Below are 22,490 nucleotides of genomic sequence, written 5' to 3' on the forward strand. Positions count from 1 at the left end.
CACATGCTGATTTGCAAAGTGATCATGCTATTATCCTATTGTACATCAGCTTCAGTTCCCACCAGCTTGCGAAGTCATCACTGTCTTAACAAATAAACCGTGCGACTGCTTTATCGCAGGTTTCTTGGTGAATAGATTCCATTGAATCTGGATAAGACAGCTTTTTTTTTTTATCTTCCTGGGACTGCATCTGCAAAATTGTTCTGCCATTCCACATTGATTATGGCAGCCATGTACAGACGTGTTTATCTGAACCATAACCATGTTAGTCTTAAGCTACAGGGACACTGGGATGTTATTTACCCACTGTTACCCTGTGCATACATAATATACACAAAATAACGTGTGCCATATGAACAAGGGGGCGGGGGAAACTGAAAGCTTCTTGTACCAAACGAGCCAGTCCAGGAAAATAGGTGCAGCCTGAGAGATCACATGCAGAGTGTCACGCACATAGCCGAGATGAACAATTTTCCTACCAGGGAGGAGAATCTTTTGCCAGGCGTGGAAATGGCCAGGGGGATGAGGTAGCATGGGGGGGAGGGGGCGTGGAGAACACCTAGAGTTTAGGGTGTCACAAGTCAACAATGGTGGCTATCCAGAGTTCCTAAACTGATCTAAATTGATGCCAATCTTGCTGACTGTTGTTACAGTGGGCAGAGTCATTAGGATTTGTTTTTCAGATGATCTTTCAGGCTGTAAGGCTGAGAGCTGCTAGCAAGGCAAGGTTAGGGAGAAAATGATAGCAGTATGTTGATGCTTCACAGACCTCATGATAGTTTCCGTCTGTCATTATTTACGTCTGACTAGATGCGTCATGTCAGCTCCCTCGAAGACTTTAATATGAAGCCCTATTTGCCCCTGCTCTTGTGCAGCCAGACTGGGATACTATTATTTTTGCATCACTACACTTAGGTGAAGCTGGCTTCAATCTTTCAGTAATGACACACAGAAGAAATAAAAATGGTTGTGTCCAAGTTATTATACATACTTGTATTCTAACTGGCCTCGTCAGCATTGCTCAGAAAAAGAGAAAAAAATGTGAATTTAAATCAATAAACAGACATTTATTAAAAGGTCAGCTTAATTTTATTTGTTTCAGCTTCTTCCCCAACACTTTAGGCAGAACTATTTTTCTTTGGCTTTGGATTCGTGTCATTGTTATTGGATGGAATCGCTTGGGGGTAAAAAACTGTAAAACTAATATTTGATCAAATTTGCTCATGTTGCTTAATATCATTTTATATCATTTTTATAAATTCTATCAGTGTCACTGTAAATAAAGCCACACACTAAAAAGCTTTTGTTTTATATCTATATTATCGGCACCTCTAAGGACAAATTTTCAAACAGTGTACCTCTATCTGTAAAACTATATACAGAGAGGGCTAATCACAGCACTTATAGTGATTTTTAAATCTCAGGCAGCTATTTCATATATCAGGAAAAAATACTATTATGACAAAAAAAAAAAATAGGATACTTATGTTGTCTTTCACCCATATTATCTTAACAGATGAAACTACCACTACTCTATACCTGTCCCTGGTAGAGAAAAGAAACGTTAGCTGAAAAGATTTCCTAGAATGTTAGAATTTATTGACACCATTTTACGTTGAAAACTTCAACATAGTTTTAGCAGGAATCCCATTTTAATAAGATCAAAATATTCTAGGTTATTTTTGCCTTATGCTTTAAAAAATAAAATAAATATAACTGGAGTGTGAATGAAAAAATCTAACTCAAACACATTTGAAAATACGAAAGCATATACATATGTGTAATAACCAACAACAAAACATATAAACAGTTTACAATTTTACGTACATACATCAGTGCAAAGGGTTGAAAAGGTACAATCAAAAAATAAAATAACTCACATAGATTGTGTCTTAGGATCATATGTTTATAAAGTTTCCACCAGGATTCTATATTTAAATAGTAAATAGCATTGCCATACCCAGAAAATGAGTTATAACTTTAAAATGAGTAATTCAGACATGAGAGAGAAAAACACACTAACCCCTCCTGCCTTCTGAGTCCTAAGCATTTAACAAAATCTCAGGACTACAGTGTTAACTGACAGACTTCTATCGAAAGGTTGGGTCACTCAGAAATAGCTGAGGATGTACAGTACTTGATCTCCTTATTTAGACAGAAGAAGAGCTTATATTTTCAAAGTCTGCACAAGCCGTGTAAGCATAAAAGTGTGATGATAGAGATCTCTTTTCTGTTTTAAAGATCAGATGCCAGCCAACTTCATGAGATATTTTCAGGTTGATGAATTCGTGTTTGTGGCATATTTTTATAATTTTCAAGTATAATGCTTTGCCAGGACTAAATGAAATGCCCTGCACATATATACAGACATTTTTAGAACACTGTAGCAATTTTCATTTTTAACCAATGTAACTGTCATAAGCTACTAAGGCAGATACAGTCCTTTGAAATGGAATCAATCACATTCTCTCCATCTCCTAAATTTTTAAAATAATTACATCATAGCACATGTTAAGATACTTTTCCAAAAAAAAAAAAAAGAGATTTACCCAAGGCGTTTTTCTTACCTCCTTGTAGCCCAAGCCACATTTGAGTTTTGGCAAAAAATGAACAGTAGGTGGCAGTCGAGGCACTAAACTGCTTCAAGGCTTCATTAATTAGAATCTGTTGTTAGAATAGGAAAGTAGTAGATTTTTCCATTTTAAAGAATTCATTTTATAATTAATCTTGAAATACATTTCTCAGGTCCCAAGCTGCTGAAATAGTGAGTTGATTGCATCCTTAAGTGAATGAGCCCAGATAAAAGTGATTTAATTCAAGAACCCTTTCTGCTCTTGTCTCCATGACTTTTTTCTTTTCTTTTCTTTTCTCTGTTACTAGTTTTAATGTGGGTTTTTATGCAGTTTGGTAGTTGCGGACGCGGTCAGCACATTCTTGGGCTGGAGCCCAGGACTGTGTAAGTCATGCTTGTATATCTTTGTGCAGATTTTAAATAACCTGCAGTTTTTCCCTCCCCTGATCTTATAGACTGAATGTGTATAATCCATTTCCGTGCCTCAGAAAAATCAACTTGTTTATAGGGAGAAGGTTCCAGACAAGTAGCTGAAGGAGGAACGTCCTCTAAAGCAGAGAATTGTGGACAAGTAAAAATCCAGATAGTGTGGGTGAAAAGTAGCTTTGCATGTGAGGCCATGTCATCTCCATAAGAGGAAGGGTCTTATCTTTTGGGTTCACTACGGTGTCCCCAGGGTTGACAGTGGGGTGCCAGGTACATAGTATGTGTTCAACGAATATTTGCTGAATGAATCAATGAGTGCCCCAATTCCGAGCCCTACACATTTCTCAGATGGCCATCCTACAAGTTTTTGCTTTTGCCTCAGTTCTTTGCAGACAACGATAATGTTGCTACACTCTCACTCCCCACCAGAGTCCCTCCCCTAAATGTTACTGCTAATGACTATCATTGGGAATTGACAGGGCACCACCAGGACATCACTCCAGTCTAGCCAATTTGAGAGGTAAGTGATGCCTTTCCTCTGAGTTACTGGCCACAATTGTTTCTAAAAATCCAAGCTCCTGCTACAGAAACAACAAATGGTATAAGTGGCATTGGCCTAAACGCTGAAGCAACTTGATTTATTTACCTCTTTGTGCCTCAGTTTCCTTGCCTGAAATGTGAGTATAGTAGTAAAGCCTACTTCACAGGGTTGTTGTAAGAAAATGTCTTACAATGTCTTCAATAAATATCAGCTATTATTATGACATTTTATTATTATATTTGTAATTAATATTTTTATTTATCACGGTCCAGGCTCATATGTAACACTTTACAAAACAATTTTTATTCACCCTTATTTGTGCATTTCAGTGAGAATCACTGTGACAGTGAACAGACTTGGTGATGTAAAGAGGTTTGCACAATAGAACCAGCAGCCTAGCAACAGTGAAAGGGTGACATGGAAATGGATATGTTTTAAGTTGACCAAAAGCTTGATTTCCTTTTCTTTCCCTTTTCTTTTTTGGCCTAGCTTTAAGGATAGCCAGGAAATAATGAACACTCCCTGTCTCCCCACCCCACCCCTCACCCTGCGCTTCCTCATATCCCATTTTAACTGAGCTCTGAAAATATTTTCCAAACATTTAAAGCTCACCCCAAACCCAGGACTCAAAAATGCCCACTGATTTTGAATTTTTTTTCCCCTCAAATCTATACCTTAACTCATTAAAATGACCGTGGTAAGGACAATTAGTTTAAGAGGGGGCCATTATAAGGTGATTTCCTTTTATCCTTTGTTGAAACAGAATGCTGCATTTTGTCTAAACTATATTCAGATCCCAAGAGGACTTAAGTTTAGTTCAAACGTCAAAAAGGAGGCAACTCAAGCTGTGTTTACAATCTGGCAGTTTACTTCCCTCTATGCCGAGAGCAGTGGGCAAGCCCTACGGATCAGATTTTAAGGTAGTAATATGCATTTTCTAATCTCCCGGGGAAATGTTTAGGGAAATAAAACCCTCTTCTTCAAACTGTCAATCAGTCTTCTCCTCCCATGGAAAACCTCTACAATATTTTAGTAAGGAAATGTGAACTAGTCAAGTCTGAAAAAAAATAATGAGCATTTTGATAATTTTCTGAGAGATAGGTTTCCTTTTTCCAGAATCTTCTATTCTCTTAGGTGACTCTGAGGAAGGAGGTCAAAATATTGAGTTTGAGCAATTTAAATAAGAGACATTAAGTAATTTAGAAATGAGACGTTCAGTACAAGACCCATTCATTTAAATTACATGAAAATCCAAGGTAGGCTGTGTGTAATTAGGAGCCGTGTAGGACCTCAGGCAATTTCAGTGGGGGTTAGGAGATTGCCTTAATAGAATATGACAAGGTTCCTTTTGTTTTTCATAAAATATTGTATTCCCCCTTGAAATGTAACAAATCCTTAATGAAATCACAGCCCCTTTATTGTTAGGGAAGACTTTTTATGTTTTGAGAGATCAACAATGTCAAAACAATTACTGCAAATTAATGGTGGACGAACCTCAAAAGATTCAGAGGTTGGTTAGTTCAAACATATGAACCCTCACGTGAACCTCTGTGGAAATCTTATTGGATAAGGTGCTCTGGTGAGAGATACCAGGGCCAATGGAATGCAGGGTGGCTCCTGGGAAAAATACTGGGTGAGGAGAGAGGAAATCTAATTTTCACTGGTTCTGTTACTCTACCTCTGGATTATCCCAAAGAGGAAACTCAGAGTTTCTGGACATGCTTTTCTATGTGTTCTTTTTCCCCCTTTGTTTCTTGGGAGTTGTTTACTTATGAAGAGAAATAAATTATTTTCTGTGGAGCACTGGAAGACTTTGGAGGGGGAAAGAGTATTTTTACCATTTGTAAGTGTAAAGTAAAACCCAAGGTTGGATTGAAAGTAATTGGTTTCTGCTAAACCAGAAACACACACTTCATTTGATCCTCAAATAGTAAAATCATAGGTTCTGACCAAGTCCATAAGCAAAATTATGATGGTAGCTATGCAGGTGATAGCCAGTACCACACATATTTAATGTGACTTATTAACAGCTAAGAGAATTCAGAAAGAAGCAAACCAAAAGTTTGCTTTATAAATAAGTCATGCCAAACTAATATACTTCCTTTACATGACTACTTACCATGGATGCTCAGTGGTAAGTCAGTATAGAACCCTTGCAAAGTAGAGATCTTGATTTCAGACCAACATGAAATAGCTTGTGCTATCACAGACTAGATAATAAGTGTAGGGGGGATGATAACATAAACCACAAGTGCTCTGTAATCATCTCGGGCTTATTTGGCTTTTTTTTTCCCAATAATAAGACTAAAGTCATAACAGATACGTCTATCAAACCCACAGAGAACAGAAAAGGATTGGGAGGGAGACTTGCTATGTTAGATGGCACCATCAAGATTCAAAACACTTCACAGGCTGGAGGACATACTGACAGAAACCAGATGAATTTTAACAGGGATAGAGTCCTTCATTTAGGTTCAAATACACACACACACAGGTATACATAAGAGAGAAGGGATATTGATTTTTAGTAGTTTTACATAAATGCCCATGGTCCTCGGTTTACTAAAAGTTCAGAATGTACTAACCATGTGATATGACTGCCAGGAATGTCATGTAATGTGAATGTAATGACAGCTCACGCATAGACTTACATGTCAGACACTATTCAAAACCTCTCACAGGCATTATTTCATTTATTCCTAGTTCATTGTTTTACAGATGAAAAAGTAGAGGTAGGAAAGGGGTAGGTAATTTATCTTGGGGCAGAGTCAGGATAGCGATGCCAGCATCTGCCCCCAGAGATGCTCTGAATCCCCACTTCCACATGCCTTTCAGCTCAGGGAATGCAACTGCCCATTGTTCTCTTGCCTGGAGTCTGGCTCTAAGTTCTCTGTCTGTCATCTTAAGAAGGACAAGGATAAAATGCAATAGTAACATAGAGAGGTGGCAAAGCTGTAGGAAATAGAGATGCTTGCCTGGAAGGGAGGAAAGCTGAAGTCATGATAGGTGTTCTCAGATGTCTAGACTAGAGATTGTCAAGGAAAAGATTACACTTGTTTATGTATGCCCATAGGGGATGGAAGTCACAGGGAAGCAAATTATAGCACAATACACATTCTTACTATACAAATGACTCAAACTAGGACCTGCTGCCTTGTGAGAGATGAGCATTTCATTCATGAAATGATCAAGAGGAAGCCAGATCAAGGAGTGGCACCATGCAGTGGTGGGAAGGTGATCCAGACGGCTCCTAGGGTGCCTTCCAAGATCCAAAGTTTGGTATAATCAGGGAAAACTTAAAGTGGACACACTTGTGAACTGTTTCACTTCCTCCACCTAACACACACACACAACACGCACACACACAAATGCACATTTGTTTTCTCTCTCTCCTCTGTCTCCATCTATTTCCTTATATGGTAGCAATTACACTGGGTTTGCAGCTAGTAGATCTGAATTCTAAACATTTTACTTCAACATCTCTGCCCTTTCAGTTTCTCTTTCTGTGAATAAGGAAGAAAGAAGGAAACAAAAAAGAAAGGAAGGAAGGAAAGAAAGAAGGAAGGAAGAAAGGGAGGGAAGAGAAAATGAAAGCATAAAGTAAGAAAAGTAAGAAAAATAGATTTAGCCATGCTTCTCACCTCATATATTGCCAGACTTTTGTGAAACCACCAGGAGATAATAGGTTAGCAAGAGTTTTGAGAGGAGAGAAATATATATGAATCTAGAGCACTCTGTAAATTCAAAGCATTGAAGGATTATTTGTCTGCAGCGGTCTGGCTCAGTATCCTGTGTGAATCCTGGGTCATGGGTTTGAGCCATATGAATTTAATTGCATCCTGTCCTCTACCACACGCACTGTACCCAAGTCAAATCTGGCATGTGGTCAATGGCTATTCTTGACTGTACCAGGGACTGTGGGAGAGAGTGAGACGAGCTTGGTGCAGAGCCATCCTCCCCACCAAGAGACAGCTCAAAGTGGAATCCTTCATCATCGTGCCTGGTGGAATTATCTCAGTACATTCAGGACCACACTTTTAGCAATGGGATGCTCTTCTCCAAGTAGGGAAATCTGACTGTTAGATGAAGGAGAGTTCAAATGGAAAAAATATACATATGCACACACACATATGTATGAATGTGTGCAGTGCACATGTGTATGTCTGTATGCATGATACAAAAATCTCAGAATGCGGAACTACAAAAAACAAATGCTCAAGTCAATGACCCACTTTTTATGTATTCCCAGCCAGTGAAATAAATGAACCCTTATTACTGGTCATCAATATCTAGCATCTACTCCTTTTCACTCACACCAACTTTAAATCTACAGAAATCACAGGAGACTATATAATAAAACAACACAAGAATCTTCTAAACAATTTTAGAATGCAATTTTAAACTTAACAAATCAAATGCTACTATTTGCATGTCAGGAATGAAGACATAAGCAGGTCGATTATAAATGTAATACCCTTAAGGAGTTGGATATTATGTTATATCCATAAGTAAGATAACAGATGTAGAATAAATGTAGAAGCTGGAAATGAGGTGGTTTATTTTTCAATTTCCCTAGATTTACATTAAGGAAATACAACTGCACATTGAAATCATAATGCTAATATAGAGGTTAAAAGGTATTCAACAAGAGGAAAGCCCTTTAGCTAAAGATTGTTTAGGCAGGAAGTATTACATATTGCTCAAAAGAGCAAACTGAAGAGAAATAATATATCAACTAAAGCTGGGGTAAAACTATAATAAATCATAATTATATCACAAATAATAAAATATCTTGAGAACATTTAGGTAAATTGTCAGCATGAGTTTTCATCTTGATATCTTCTCATGCTACAGATTATCACAGCACTTTTTAAAGTGACAGTTTGGATATCATTCCAGAAAATTTCTTGACTTGCTCTGCAAAACTTGGAAAGTTATATATCTCTAAATAAAGTGCTAAATATCCTAGTTTGCACCTATAATGAGAACCTCTTGTGGACTGTCAGGGAGATAGCTACCAGTCCACCAAAAGCTGTTCTTTCTTTCTTCCTAAGCAAGTAGCTAGGTTACACCTCTCAGCCTCTCTTGCAGCTAGATGTGGCCATGTGACCAATCTCTCACCAACAGACTTTAAGCAGAACCGATGTGAGCAGCTTTCACTTTACTTGCTTGAGAGGAGATTCCTGGCTCTGGACTTCCAGTCCTAACCCCCTCCTCCAGGCTCCAGTAGCCAGAACTTGGAAAACAATGTGTGGAGAACATCTTGATGAAGGTGGCCAGGCTGTGATCAACTGAGTCCTCAGTGAGGTTGGCAGAGCTGCTCTATCCCCCTAAAACTCTCACGTTTGAACTGTGTAAGGGAAATAAACATTTTTGTTCGTTAGCTGCCTTTCTACTGGATTTCTTCTTATAGCAGCTTAACATTTTCCTGATGAATACATAAACTTTCAGAGTTATTTTCATTATCTTCTTGTACAAAACAAAAATGTTGGGCTGTAGGGATAAGCTTAGGTTTAAATATTTTAATGAATCTTACTGCACAAAAAACTTCTAAAAATAATGACTTGCTGTAATATCTCTAACAGTTAACTAGATTCTTTATTTTAGATGTTTTGTTTCATTTTTGTTTCATTTTATTATACAACTATGAGCTTTTATAAAAGCAGAGTAAATTATCTGAGTTCAGGGAGTTTCAATGAGAACTCTCATCTCCAAGTGCTATCATCAACATGAAAACAACACTTCTAAATTTTCTTGAGTTCTTTTTATATCCAAATTGTTTTAACAGGTAAATAGGGGGGAAAAAAAAAGACTGAAGCTTACTGAGCAGAAATGAGTTAATATAGCAGGCTTTAGACTGCTCTCCTTAGAAAGGCTGGCTTACAAGTTTAGTCCTTAGCTGACATCTGGGAATTAGAATTTCAGGAGGGTTCTCACCATTCCCTAACTGGTAGGATTAGCTCACTGTTCTTAAACTATACAGTGTGCGTATGCTGAACTCCTGCTATCCATCAGGCAGTCTGGACTCCTGATACACCCTAGGCAAAGGATGCCTACGTGACCAGCCCCCGATAGGAGCCTGGGGCAATAAGTTTCTACTGATAGACACCGTGTCACACGTGGTGTCACAATTTGATTTTGGAGGACTTATGTCCAACCTGTCTGATTCTACAGGGAGAGGACACTTGGGAGCTTGTGCCTGGTCTACTCCAGACTTTGCTCCATGCACATTTCCCAGTGCTGATTTTGCTTTGTATCCTTTCATTGTAATAAATCACGTGTCAAATCCTCTGAGTGTGCTTAAGTGCTCCTAGTGAATCACAAAAACTAAGGGCAAACTTGGGGACCCCCTACACTCTTACCAGTTAGGATTTAGAGCTGAAATAGCTAATGGCCAAATAAGAGGAATGGGACTATCCTAACCAATTAGGAAAGCTGGGCACAAGGTACAAAACTCTTGACTATCAGAAAGCACGTATGAGGCATGAAGCTCTCCAAAAGGCATAACATAGTCAAAGACTGAGACTACTGACACAAATGACTGCAACATAACTCTGCTAGTTATTGCATAGGATCTCCAGTTTCCTACTTCTCAGTATCCCTGTGAAGTTGGCGGGTTAATGGTCATCATTATCCTCTTCACTGTCTGAGTAAAGGGCAGACTTGCCCAAGGTTAGAGAGCCAGGATTGCAGAGCGGATGTGAAACACAGGCCTTCTGAAGCTTAATCACCTTCTATTTCTCCTAAATCAGTTTTCACAATCTTTGTCTCTGAGGGCCCCAGAGGCCTGCGGGAAAACGGCAGGGGTCACCACGGGAGGGGGCGACAGGCCAGGCAGGAAGGCTCCACACCTTCTACTCAGCTTTACCCAAGTGGCTCCATGCTTACCAGTTTTCTATATATGAATTCCACTTAATATAAAGACAAGAATACTTCTGATGTTTGTTTGTTTGTTTGTTTGTTTGAATACTACTGAGTTATAGCTTTTGGTCCCTTGTAGGCAAAATCTGAAATCAAAGCTAAAATTCAGCTTTTTAGTTTTTACTTTTTCAAGGTAAATATCCCACCCACTAGAAGGCTCACAGCTGTCAAGAAATGACTCTAAAGAAGATTCTTACTAAATCAGTAGTACTTATGTATGGCCGCATCATAAATCTTTTCTTCTGCTCTGATACAGCTGTTAATTCCTGTTACTTCCTGTCTTAAACTTCTCTCTGGATTCCCCAGGGCTCTCCTCTCCAGCACCCTGGATACTTCTGCTTCTTTCAAACACAGGAAACTTAAACCTGAAGTAGCCATAAGAGCTGCCCTAATTGCGTCGTACCCAGGCCACTAAAGGGCAAAGGAGATTAGCTCTGACAGTTTGCTCCCAGTGCTCAGCTGTCCACACCCTATTTATCCATCATTCCTACCAAATCTATCGGCTGATGTGGAGAACAGAGACTTTGGAGCCATACAGACCTGGAATTCAAGTATGATATCACCCTTCTCCAGCTGTGTGGCCTTGGGTAAGTCAGCTACCCTTTCTGAGCCTGTGTGTATCTGCAAAACGGTAGTAACAGCACCCATCTTGATGAGGTTGAAAGTATGAAAAGAAAAAGCATCCAATCCACAGGAATCTCTGCTATGTTCACACAACCCTACCACAATCGCAATAGAGTTGCGCGTTCCCCGGACATGGGGTCCTTTTCCTGGGGGCTTATAAGGAAACTACAAGTGTTTAAGCTGGCTGTTTACTCACAAAGGAAGGGGAAAGTGTTAGCCCCTCAAGACATAAAGTATGCAGAGTGCTGAGCGCTCCAGGGCTGTGGCTGAGAAATATTTTAGGCTAAATTAAGGTTATCCATGAGGAAGGAAGAGAGAAGTAAGAGAAGGACAGAGCAGAGGGATTGGACGCTCCCAGTGAGTTCTGGTCAGACCCCTGGAGCCCACCAGGGAAGGAGGCATGGAGGCTAGGTGAGCAGGAAGAGAGGGGAACAGCACGCTCTGTTAACCCTCTTTTATAGTTTAGGTTTAGATAAACAACCACCAAAGCTACAGATGAAAGTTTTAGCTTGGAGCTTGAAGAGAAGGCACCAATTTGTGCCCATGGGTCACATTTCTTTACCTCAGGCTCTAAGTGCTAACATTTCTAAACCTGAAATACAAGGGTAGGTAATAAGTGCTGAATTTATAATTCATATTGTAATAACAAAAAGACACTTTAAAGAAACTGCACACCTTGCCCATTTAATTCAGCAACATCAGACTCCATGGTGCACTTTGTGCCCTATTCAGAAATATGTTCTTTGCACCACTGCCCAATATTCTATGTATTACCTTAAAGTCTTGTCCACTTGAACAAAAATCTATCCTTAACTCAGCACACAGAGCTACCTGCTTCTCTTGCCAACCCAAGTGATCCGCACAGCAGCCAGCCAGCTGCAGTTGTGTTTAACACCTTTATTGTGGTGTGGTTCCTGTACAGTAAACTACACATATCTCAGATGGGCACTTTGATGGCTTTCGATAGATGTATACACTAATGAAACCGCTACCACAATCAAGACAGCTAACATTTCCATCCTTCCCCAAGAGGTACAATTCTCAAACTCCCAATTTATCCCTTCCCACCCCCTTTAACCCCTGGTAACCATAAGTTTGTTTTCTATGTCTGTGAGTCTGTTTCTGTTTTGTCAGTAAGTTTGTGTCCTGCCCCCCCCCCCCCCGCCCCGATTCCACATATAAGCAATATCATGTGGCATTTTTCTTTCTTTGAACCTCACAGTGCACAGGTGAGAATTTGGACAGTGGCAGAGCCATGACAGCAATTTCCCAGGATGTGGTTGCAGTGATGGTCAGAAAAGCTTGGCCTCTTGCAAGTGAATTCTTGTCACCCATCTCATGGTGTAGTGGAGCACTTCAGCTGTCTGTATGTGGAATCTGCCCAGTTGCATGTCTTGTTCCACCAGCTCTCAATCCTCATTGTATACCCACTGCAACAAAATTCTGATTTGATAAATGAAGCTTGGGCTCAGGAATCTGCTTTTTTAACAAGCATACCAAAGGGTTCAGATGCAGGTGATCTCTGTACTACATTTTAAAAGCTGCATTATCTCTCTTTCTTTTACCTGTAACATCTTGATAAACAATTTTTAGGTCTACTCTGAGAAATTCATGAGTTACAGTCCTGATGGAAGACATAAAATAAGCAAAAGCTCTTACTATTGTAATGCTTGTAAGGAGCTACTCTCTTCTTGGCTTCTCAGATACGGTTGGGGGCTTAACGGGGGGTTCATATGTAGGCCATGGCCAGACAATGAACTCTACAAGGAAAACTATTCAGGAGAATAAAAGTTGAATGGATTCAGAAGTATCCTGGAAGAGCTGAAATATATACTGTTATGTTGAAGGTGATCAGATGTACCTTGTTACAATGATAGCTTTCATCTGTGCCTCTCTAACTTGGAGGGCCAGAAAGGACAGCATGTCCTGCTGTCTTCATTCTGTGCCCGACATCTGTATCTATATGCTTAATGTTTAATAAACATGCACTTGCTCACGCTAAATATGTGTGAGCATGAGCGTTTGTGTGAAATCCAATGAACTAGAAGAACAGACATCTGTATGTATTCCATCTCTAACTGGTGGGCTTCCTATTTACCTTCATTTGCTGCAACATCATCTTCAGGTGTTCCATGATAATTTCTTTCACTGATGGAAATAAAGCAGTTACAGATACCTCTTATTCTGATATTATATGTATACTAGGTGTCATGAGCTATGCTATGTACTGTATATTTAAAACAATAATCCTTGACCTTGGAAACTCACCATCTAGTGAGCGAGACAGAAATAGTACAATTATTGACCTGTTTAACAATATAACGTTACAATGGAAGCACAAGAAAAGGAAGATCGAATGGGTTGGGAGGGTGAAGCTTGGGAACACAGGGAGGATTCAAGGAGGAGGCAGCATTTAAGTGGGCTCTTGAAGCGGGAGTTGGGAGTGTGAGAGCGAAGGAGAAAGCGTCACAGGCACGGCAGACAGCATGTGCAGAGACTCAGAGTTGTGAACAACTGTTGTGTCTAGAGCAGAAGGAGGGTGGGGTAATAAATATCATTAATTCACCCACCAGATTTACAATAATGTAACGGTACCTTTAACATGTTGTCCAGGGGTAATATCCTAACAAAGATAAAGAAACAATTATTTAATAAATGCAAATAATGTAAATGTAGAAAACAAAAAGAAAATCATACTTTAAACGGAGTCAAGAAACGAGTCCTCTGTCATTAAGGACTGTACAAGATGTTAACACGGAGCTGAACTCACCATCTGCAAAGCTCTTTTTGGAGTTTCCATTCTGCAATGTATTTTCTCAATTGCTTTTATCTGACATTGGTTAAACTGAAGTTTTTGTACATATGCAGAAAGTTAATAGAGAAGTTACTAACTATTCTGGCAAGTTAATAACTTCCAAATTGGACAGACATTATATGATAATCTGAACAAATTAACCATTTAAAAAGCAGCAACACCTTAGTCCAGTTCCAATTTGCAAAAACTTGAGAAACGAAAATGCTGCACTTAGATAACCCAAGCAGGCACCTAGAACACAAACATGGTGACACCACACCTGTCTGGGTACCTGAATGCTTCCTGAGAAACCCAGTCTGCCCCTTTCTCTTCCTGTATGGTCGTACAGCCACTGTGTGTCCTCTTCATCCACTCTGTGGATGCTAAGATGAATAGACACCGCCCCACAGACAGACTATTCCAACAAGGTGATAGTATTACGATGCAGGACAGACAGCCCAGAGAGGACAGATCTCTCAACTTCACTTGCAGGTCAGAGAAGGCACTTAAACTCAGACCCAAAGGATACAAAGCAGCAACCCAAGTGAAGGAAGGGGAATTCGAGGTTCTAAGCCTGGGGACTGTACACACACAGGTGTAAGGGCGAGAGAGAGCACGCGGTGTCCTCAGAGACTATGAGCTGTCTGGGACATAGACTGCAATAAATAATAGTATGGAGAAAGGCGAGGGCCAGACTGCTGTATGTTGTGGCAGTCCAGGAAAAGACATCAAATAATATCCATCATTTCTCAGATGCTTACTAGAGACCAGGGATTAAAAAAAGCATATTACAAATATTGTGTCTTTGAATCCTCACCAAATCCTAAATGGTTAAGGAAGTTTTCTTTCTCTATATTGAAATTACAAAACTAATACATGTTTGTTATAACATTAAACAATCCTTCAGACCCTAAGCCCTGGAAAAGTGACAATTCGGCTTGTATTCGTCCACATACTTCTCAGTGCTCACCCAGCAAACAGAAATGTACAAATACATATGTGTTTGTATAAAGATGGGTTTATTTATACTCTGTGCATTTTTCTGGAAATGGCTTTTAAAATATAACAATATATAGGGGCAGCCTTCTAGGTCAAAACATACAGATCTAACTCATTCTTTTAAACATATACATAACAGTTCACAGTAAGAAGGCACCAGAATTTATTTAACTATTCCTCTACTAATAGACATTCAGGGTTGTTTTTTCCCCACTACAAACAATGCTGAAATAATACACACATCTTTGTGACTATATCCTTATACACTGATGCTTTCATTGTTGTAGGGTAGATTCCCCCAAAGTGAGTATGCACATTGAAAGTTTTAGAGATACTTTAACGCTAAATTGTCAATGTTCCTTACAACCTATTCATATTTATACATCTGCAAAGTTGCAGAAAACAAATTGTTTCTCCAGGCAACTCCTTGGGCTTTGTGCAGAATGATGAGGTCTTCAGGTCTTTTTTATGGTCAACCTGAAAGTTTTAGGTTGAATTTTACACACTTGGACAGTGAGACCAAAAAAAATCCTGAATGATTTGTACCCATATCCCGTCGTCTACAGCTGAGGGACTTCCTGCTCACTGCTGGGCTTGAGCAGATGCTGGGCTGTCAGGCTGCCAGATTCTAGGTGGAGAAATCATCAAATTATGAATGAACGCCTGTCATCATGGTCACATGGCATGCCCCTTCTGCCTGAGCCACCATGAATTTGAGTCCAAATTTATTGCTATAATTACAGCTTCATTTTTATACATATAAGAAGACATATCCTTAGAACTATTTGCTACATAATATATTTATTAAAGCCTTACTTTCATTATTTTTAACTGGGTTTGGAGAATATAGCAGAAACAGCACTTTAAAAAAGACAAAGACAGAGTGGGGAAAAAATCTTAAGTCCAAAGCTAAAGCATGAAACTTATCCTAAAACTGAGCAATTTTTTCCTCTTATTTTGATGTAACTATACTGGGTTTTGACTAGTGGATGAGAAAGAACTTAAGGGCTCAACTTTTCAAATATTTAGTAGCATCACTATTAACAGGGCTTAAAGTTCCCTTTGTCCTGTGTAACTCTTAGGCAGCATCAGAAGCATGTACAAAAGCTAGTCTTTCTGGTGGGTCCTTGTCATTCTGTTTGGCCTCCATGCTCCTGGCCTCAGGTTTGGGGACATCCCCCCTTATGTGTCTTGGTTGGAGAGAGCCCACCTATCACCTAAAGCACCAGGTACCCTTCCAGCCCCTCCCAGCACGGGATCAGGCCTGCAACCTAGGTTTACCAATAGGGTGTACCTGCTCAATTTTACCATGGAAGCTCACAACCTAAGAAGGAGGCATTTTATAGAATCCTTTCTGGTGAAGACAGACACCGTTTCCAGAGGCGAATTGGCAGTTCTGGTGGAATCATTCAGCACCAGCATCAGTGATGTTGGCATTGCCTGCTGCAGTGTCTGCCCAAAGTGAAAGCAGAAAGGTCTCCACTGGACCAGTTCTGCTGCATGATTTTGTTTACCCTTCTTGGCTATAGACAGAGCCTCTACACTTGTTCACAAGCCCTCCTAGAGATTCTATGTGCTACTGAATATCCTTTAATGAACTCCTTTTCTGCTCAAAGTAGCCAGGACTGAATTCAGTTGTCTGCAACTAAGAAGTGCTTTGATGCCCCCTTCAAAATTGTTCAGTTAAGTCTTTGTGGTTTTAAAGTGTTTAATAGAGCTAAAGATTTGCTTCATTTGAAAACAATTCACATCTCTGCATCATTTCCAATTTGACCCTGATACTACATTACCTTCCAGTATAATTGAGTCTTAGCTCAACTCTGGATCACTGCCGTATTTTCTCCATGTGCTCAAACTCCCAGTTTCACTGCCCTGTTCTCCTTTTCCATCTCCCTCCGTATTTCACCAAACCCTTCTCTCGGGAAAGCTGCTCATGTATGCTAGTGTGACTATATTTAAACAACTTATGAGACTATTCTATAAGTGGTAGGAGATGGCATTTAAACAAAGGAATAAATCTCTAACTGTGGGATTCCAAATGACAGCAAACAGGTAGGAGAGGAAAACACCTCTGCCACTTCTTCCACATTAGCGTAAGGCCATTCCTAGAATCATAAATAGTCTTTATGAATCAACCACATTCCAGTTGGACAAATCCATCCTTAATTGGCTAAAAAAAAAAAGCAAATATGTCCTTGTGGATGGCACTATCTTCTTACAAACCACGGCTGATGCTACATCCCCCCAGGACAAAGTCCAAGCCCAACCCTTGCGGCTCATCACCCATCATGGTCCCCGCTAGTGCCCCTGTTGAGGAGCACCTTGTGCCCTTCTCCTCTATGCCCTGGCGCACGCCCTCCCCACCTTACTCAGTGGTGAAGTCCTACTAGTCTTTTATAGTTAGCTCAGTCAGTCTCTGCAAGTTCTTCCCCAATCCCCTCGTCCAGCTCACTGACTCTGACCTCAGTGCTGTCAGATTGTGCTGTCATCAGGTCTTGGAGTCTGGGCTCTCCCAGCGCTGCTGTGTTCCTAGTGAGCAGGGGCTGTCTCAGTCAAGACTCTCAGTGGCCCTCCAAACAGTCCTCAGTAGGCACCTGTTGAATGCACACAGGTGTACATGTCTAAATTTCTCCAAAGTGACAGAGGGAAGGACCAAGGATCCCAGTCCTACAGAATCATCTTTGTTTACAAATTCCCCAAAATAACACTATGAGATAAATACCTGTTTGATGAAGCTCATCTTGAGAGAGAAGCCTACATTCAGCTCCTGTACAACCTGCCCTGGCAAGGCAAGGCTGTTTTCCTGCCTTAGGTGTGCTTAATGACTATGGCCATGCAACCCAGGGTGTGGGGGTGCAGGCTCTGGAGTCGGCCAGCCTGCGCTCAGCCCAGCTCCATTATGAGCGAGCTGCGCAACCTTGGACAAGGTACTAAACTCTCCTGTGCTTTGATTTTCGCATCTGTAAAATGGGTATGATCACAGGACCTATTTCACAGAGGTATTGTGAGTATTAATTAAATTATTGTACAAAATGTTTTGAGCAGTGTCTGGCATGAAACACTTCCCTAAATGCTAGCTGTGATTATTACCATTAAATCTGAAATCATTTAATGTCCTTGAACATTATTCAAATTTTAGATATGCAAATTCCACTAATTTATGCTCAATGATGCCAACATTAATCATATCAGAATTTGCCCCATAAGCATATTTTGAGCATAGGCTAACGTGCCCGCAGGCATAGGACTTCAACAGCCACCATTTCACAGACTAGAAGTAAGAATGTTTTTCAGTGAACTTTGCCCTAGCAGTTAACAAATGATAAGAAAGTTCATTCTGTAAGATTTTAAAGGCAGCTAAATTGCCCCAAGTTTAGACTATCTGAAGCTGTTGTGGCAAAGCTCACCCTGGCAGCGGGGGCACCAAATCTGTGACCCCTGCTAGTTAATATGAAGGGGAGGGAGCCGAAGCAGGGGGAGAGCCACATGAATAGAGAATGCGGAGTGAAAGATAAAGCGATGCTTTGACATGATGAAGATATCTCTTGGGAATAACATACAGGCTTGCGAAACACGAGTTTTAAGAAGAGTTGCCCATCTATTTATTTTCCCCTCATTCTGTTTTTCTGCTGCATTACTCAGTCATTATTGAAGATTAATACCAGAGCTTACTAACACACCAAACTGACTCAAAAGCATCTCTGAGGAACTCTTTTTTCTATCCTAACAAAAGTATCTTCCTGTTTACTTCCAAAGGCCAAAATATCACGGAAAGCATTTTCCCATTTACCGTGACTAACTGGTCATCAACTCAGGACAAAAGGCAGGTTTCCACCAGATTGTAAGCTAGTTTTACAGTCCCTATTTGCCAAACACTCTGCATTCATTCACAAATTAACTGCCAGCTGCCCTAGAGGCACAGGAAACTACTTAAAACAGGCCCCTTATAGCACCGGGAACTATATTCAATATCTTGTAGTAACCTATAATGAAAAAGAATATGAAAACGAATATATGTATGACTGAAACATTATGCTATACACCAGAAATGCATACATTGTAAACTGACTGTAAGTCAATAAAAAAATACAAAAAAATTGAAACTAAAATTAAAAAGTTAAAAAAAAAAAACCAAACAGGCCCCATTTACTTTTGCATGACTATTATCTGGATCTAGTTTCAATCAGCCAACTTATTGCCAAAAGTCTTAACTCAGTTCTAACCTCACTGTTAGAATAAAGTGGAGCCAGCTTTTTTCTCCAAACAAGATGTTAAATTTAGCAGGTAACTATCTTTGGCTCCAGGATTATTCAAGGAAGTTCTAGAGGGATACGAAAATAAGACGGTAGTAATATTCCAGGTTCCTTAGCTGTTATGGACCAAAATGTGTCCTCCCCCAAAATGCACATATTGAAGCTCTACCCACCTCCCCACCCCAGAACCTCAAAATGTGACTATATTTGCAGAGTGGGCTTTTAAAGAGGTGATAAGTTAAAATTAGCCTGTTAGGGTAGGACCCTTATCCAATCTGAAGATATCAGGACACAAAAAGAGATGCCAGAGTGTGCATACACAGCAGGACAGCCAGCCTTGTGAAAAGGCAGCTTTCGGGCAGCCGCCTGCAAACCAAGCAGAGTCTTCAGAGGAACTCAAACCTGCCAGCACCTTGAACTTAGACTTCTCCAGACCTGTGAGATGATAACTTTCTTTTGTGTAAGCCACTCAGTCTGTGATATTTTGTTATGGCAAGCTAATATTAAGAATTCAGGTGTAGTAATTCATTCTCTACAGAGTGACAAACAAAATTCTTAACTTCCAGGTCATAGTCAATGATATAATCATAAGGAAAACTGTGAAGTACTCATCTTTGCTCCCTCTCCCCTCATGCCCTTTGCCGGGTGCCCTTGGTCTGCAGGAGAACAGTTGCTGTGAACCCCGCTCTGTTCTGCTCTTCCCAGATGTGAGCTTCGGGTCCCCAGCAGCACTCCTTCCTCAGTTGTTCTCAAATACTAGCCTGGTGCCTCAGAATCACTGGAGGGCTGGTGAAAACGGATCGCTGGGCCCCACTCCCAAAGTTTCTGCTCCAGTAGATCTGAGATAGTGCCCAAGAATTTGCATTTCTAATAGGTTGCCAGTGCTACTGCTGCTTTGAGAAGCACTGTAGCAGCCATCTCCCTTCAGCTGCACCTGCAATCAGAAACAGTGCCATATATCTGGAGGGCCCTGCTTGAACTAGGCAGGCTAAGCTTATAAATTAATTTATGCTAATGTAAGGAAATATATGACTCCTCCCAGGGTATTTGATTTTATAGGGTCATTTAGAGAGAGTATTAATGATGGCTGGAAATATCTTGCTGTAAGTCATAAGCAGGCTTTATTATTTGGGGCAGGCTAATTGCCATCACAAGTAACCTCCATATCTCAGTGTCTTAACCTAGTAAGGATTTGTCTCACAGATCAATGCCGATTGTGGAATGGGATGGTTACTTTGCTCCACATAATCATTCAGGCACCCAGGTTCCTTCCATCTGGGGCTCTCCATCCTCTACAGCCTTGGAGTCCTTTGCTGGACTCTCTATGTGGCAGCAGATGAGGGAAGAGAGGAGGATTTGTGGGATATTCTTAGAGGCTAGGCTTTTCACCTACATCCACATCTCCCTCATTTCCACCCACGTCCCACAGACCAGAGCTCAGTCACATAATCACCTAACTATGAGGGAGACTAGGAAATACAGTCTAGTTGAGAGGAAAAGGGAAAAATGCTGGTGAACAACCAGCTCACCTCTGCCACATGAAACTTCTGTGGGCCCTGAAATCATGAAACCCAGGTAATTTCAGAGGCCAACCAGACAGACTTAGGACATTCTTGGAGGAGAACTGTGCTGTCAGGCTAATTGTCCTGGCCTTCTTGGTGCCTGGCCGTGAAACAAGGTATTTGGGGTTCCATGCAGTCTCCAATAAGTAACATAATACTTGGCATAAGCAGATCAAATGGTCAATATTCATGTGTCCAAACCAGCTGACCTGGAAGCAAGCATTTGCTGGAGAAGATGGAGCAGAGGAGGAGATATCATTTGCCAAGAACTGAGCTACGTAAATTGTATTACCTCAACCTGATAACCCTATAGAGTTTTACTATTATTCTGATTTTACAAATGAAAAAAGAAAGGCTCAGAGGAGGTAGGTGAATTGACTAGAAAGGTTAAGAGGGGTCAGGATTTGAACCCAGGACTGTCTGTCTGCAATGTCTAATCCATTTTGCCCCTTTACTGTTTCAGCTTTGGCAATACAGTTGTTTAACCTTAATTGATTAACCTAAATCAACTGAATTTATCACTGATTATTATTTGCCCCCAAAAACCTATCAACTGCCCACTTAGCTCTTAGGAGGCACCAGCTTTGGAAAGAGAGTGCTCCACTTTCACCAGCTTGGGCTCTCTGAGCCTCAGTGACCACATCCATCAAATGGGACTCATCTCTCTGCCTTGTGAGGGCAGATAACGCACCTGGGACCTTCTTAACGTCTCTGCACGTCCCAGTTCCTTCCTAACATCCTTACGTGATGTCAGCAGGAGAGGGGTGCCGCGAACTGGCCTGGCCTAGGGAGGGGGCTGGGTGAGGGGAGGGATTAGTATTCTTGGACCTGCTCTGAGCCGAAGGCCAAGTACTGTGTGCATATGTGGGCACTTCGTACATGTGAGTGGGTGAGGAGATAATGGTGATTAAAAATGAAACCAAGTATAACACGTTGACAAGCTTTTACTGCACCCTTTTCTGGGAGTGCAGAGCCCACTCCAATGTTTGTCCCGGCTTATCCAGTCTTGCTTAAAAACTGATACTGGGCAGGATCACATGGAGGGCAGGGCTGGACTTGAGACAATGATTGCTAGGTTCTTCCGCTTCCCCACCGCAGACCCTTGCAGCCCACACTCAGGGCCCACTTGTACCTTCCCACCCCCTGGCCCAGCCTTCCCTGCAAAGTTGCTGAGGAACTTACATGATGCTTCAAGGCCCATGAGGCAGAAGCAAGCCCTCTTCCCTGAGCAGCCACTTTGCACCTTCCCATGGGTGCAAACCTAACAGTCCTGCTCATCGTTTTAGAGGTGGATGCACGTGCACCTGCACAGGCAGTGGGGTGGAGCAAAGAAAGGAAGGGCTTTTGTGTCACTGAGCCCTGCCACTTTCCAAATGAGTGCTTCCAAGTTAGTCACCTCATCTCCCTCAGCCTCAACGTCCTCATCTATAGAATGGGAGTGAGAATACAGACTTCCTAGGGTTCCTGTGAGGATGAAGCACTTAGCCCAGGGCCAGGCACACAAGCAAAGCTCACCCGCGGCAGTCCCCTTGGCCTGGGCTCCTCCCCATCAGCCTGCAGAAATGTCCCAAATTCACCCTGATGTCCCCAGTGCCCTAGTCAGGGTGGGTGCCCAGTAACATCTGTCAAAGAAAGGAAAGCCTGTCCTCAAAGCACAATCATTTACTGAACATGAATGAACAGATTCATTGCTCCATGTTTTCTTAAATGTCTCTCTTTTTTGCTGTCTTTCTTCTCAAAAGATGATTAAGAGGACGTGGTCTCTCAAGTTCTTAGGAGAGAACAATTAAGCCAGTCA

The sequence above is a fragment of the Vicugna pacos genome, chromosome 5, assembly GCF_048564905.1.
Source record: "Vicugna pacos chromosome 5, VicPac4, whole genome shotgun sequence".
Taxonomy (NCBI): domain Eukaryota; kingdom Metazoa; phylum Chordata; class Mammalia; order Artiodactyla; family Camelidae; genus Vicugna; species Vicugna pacos.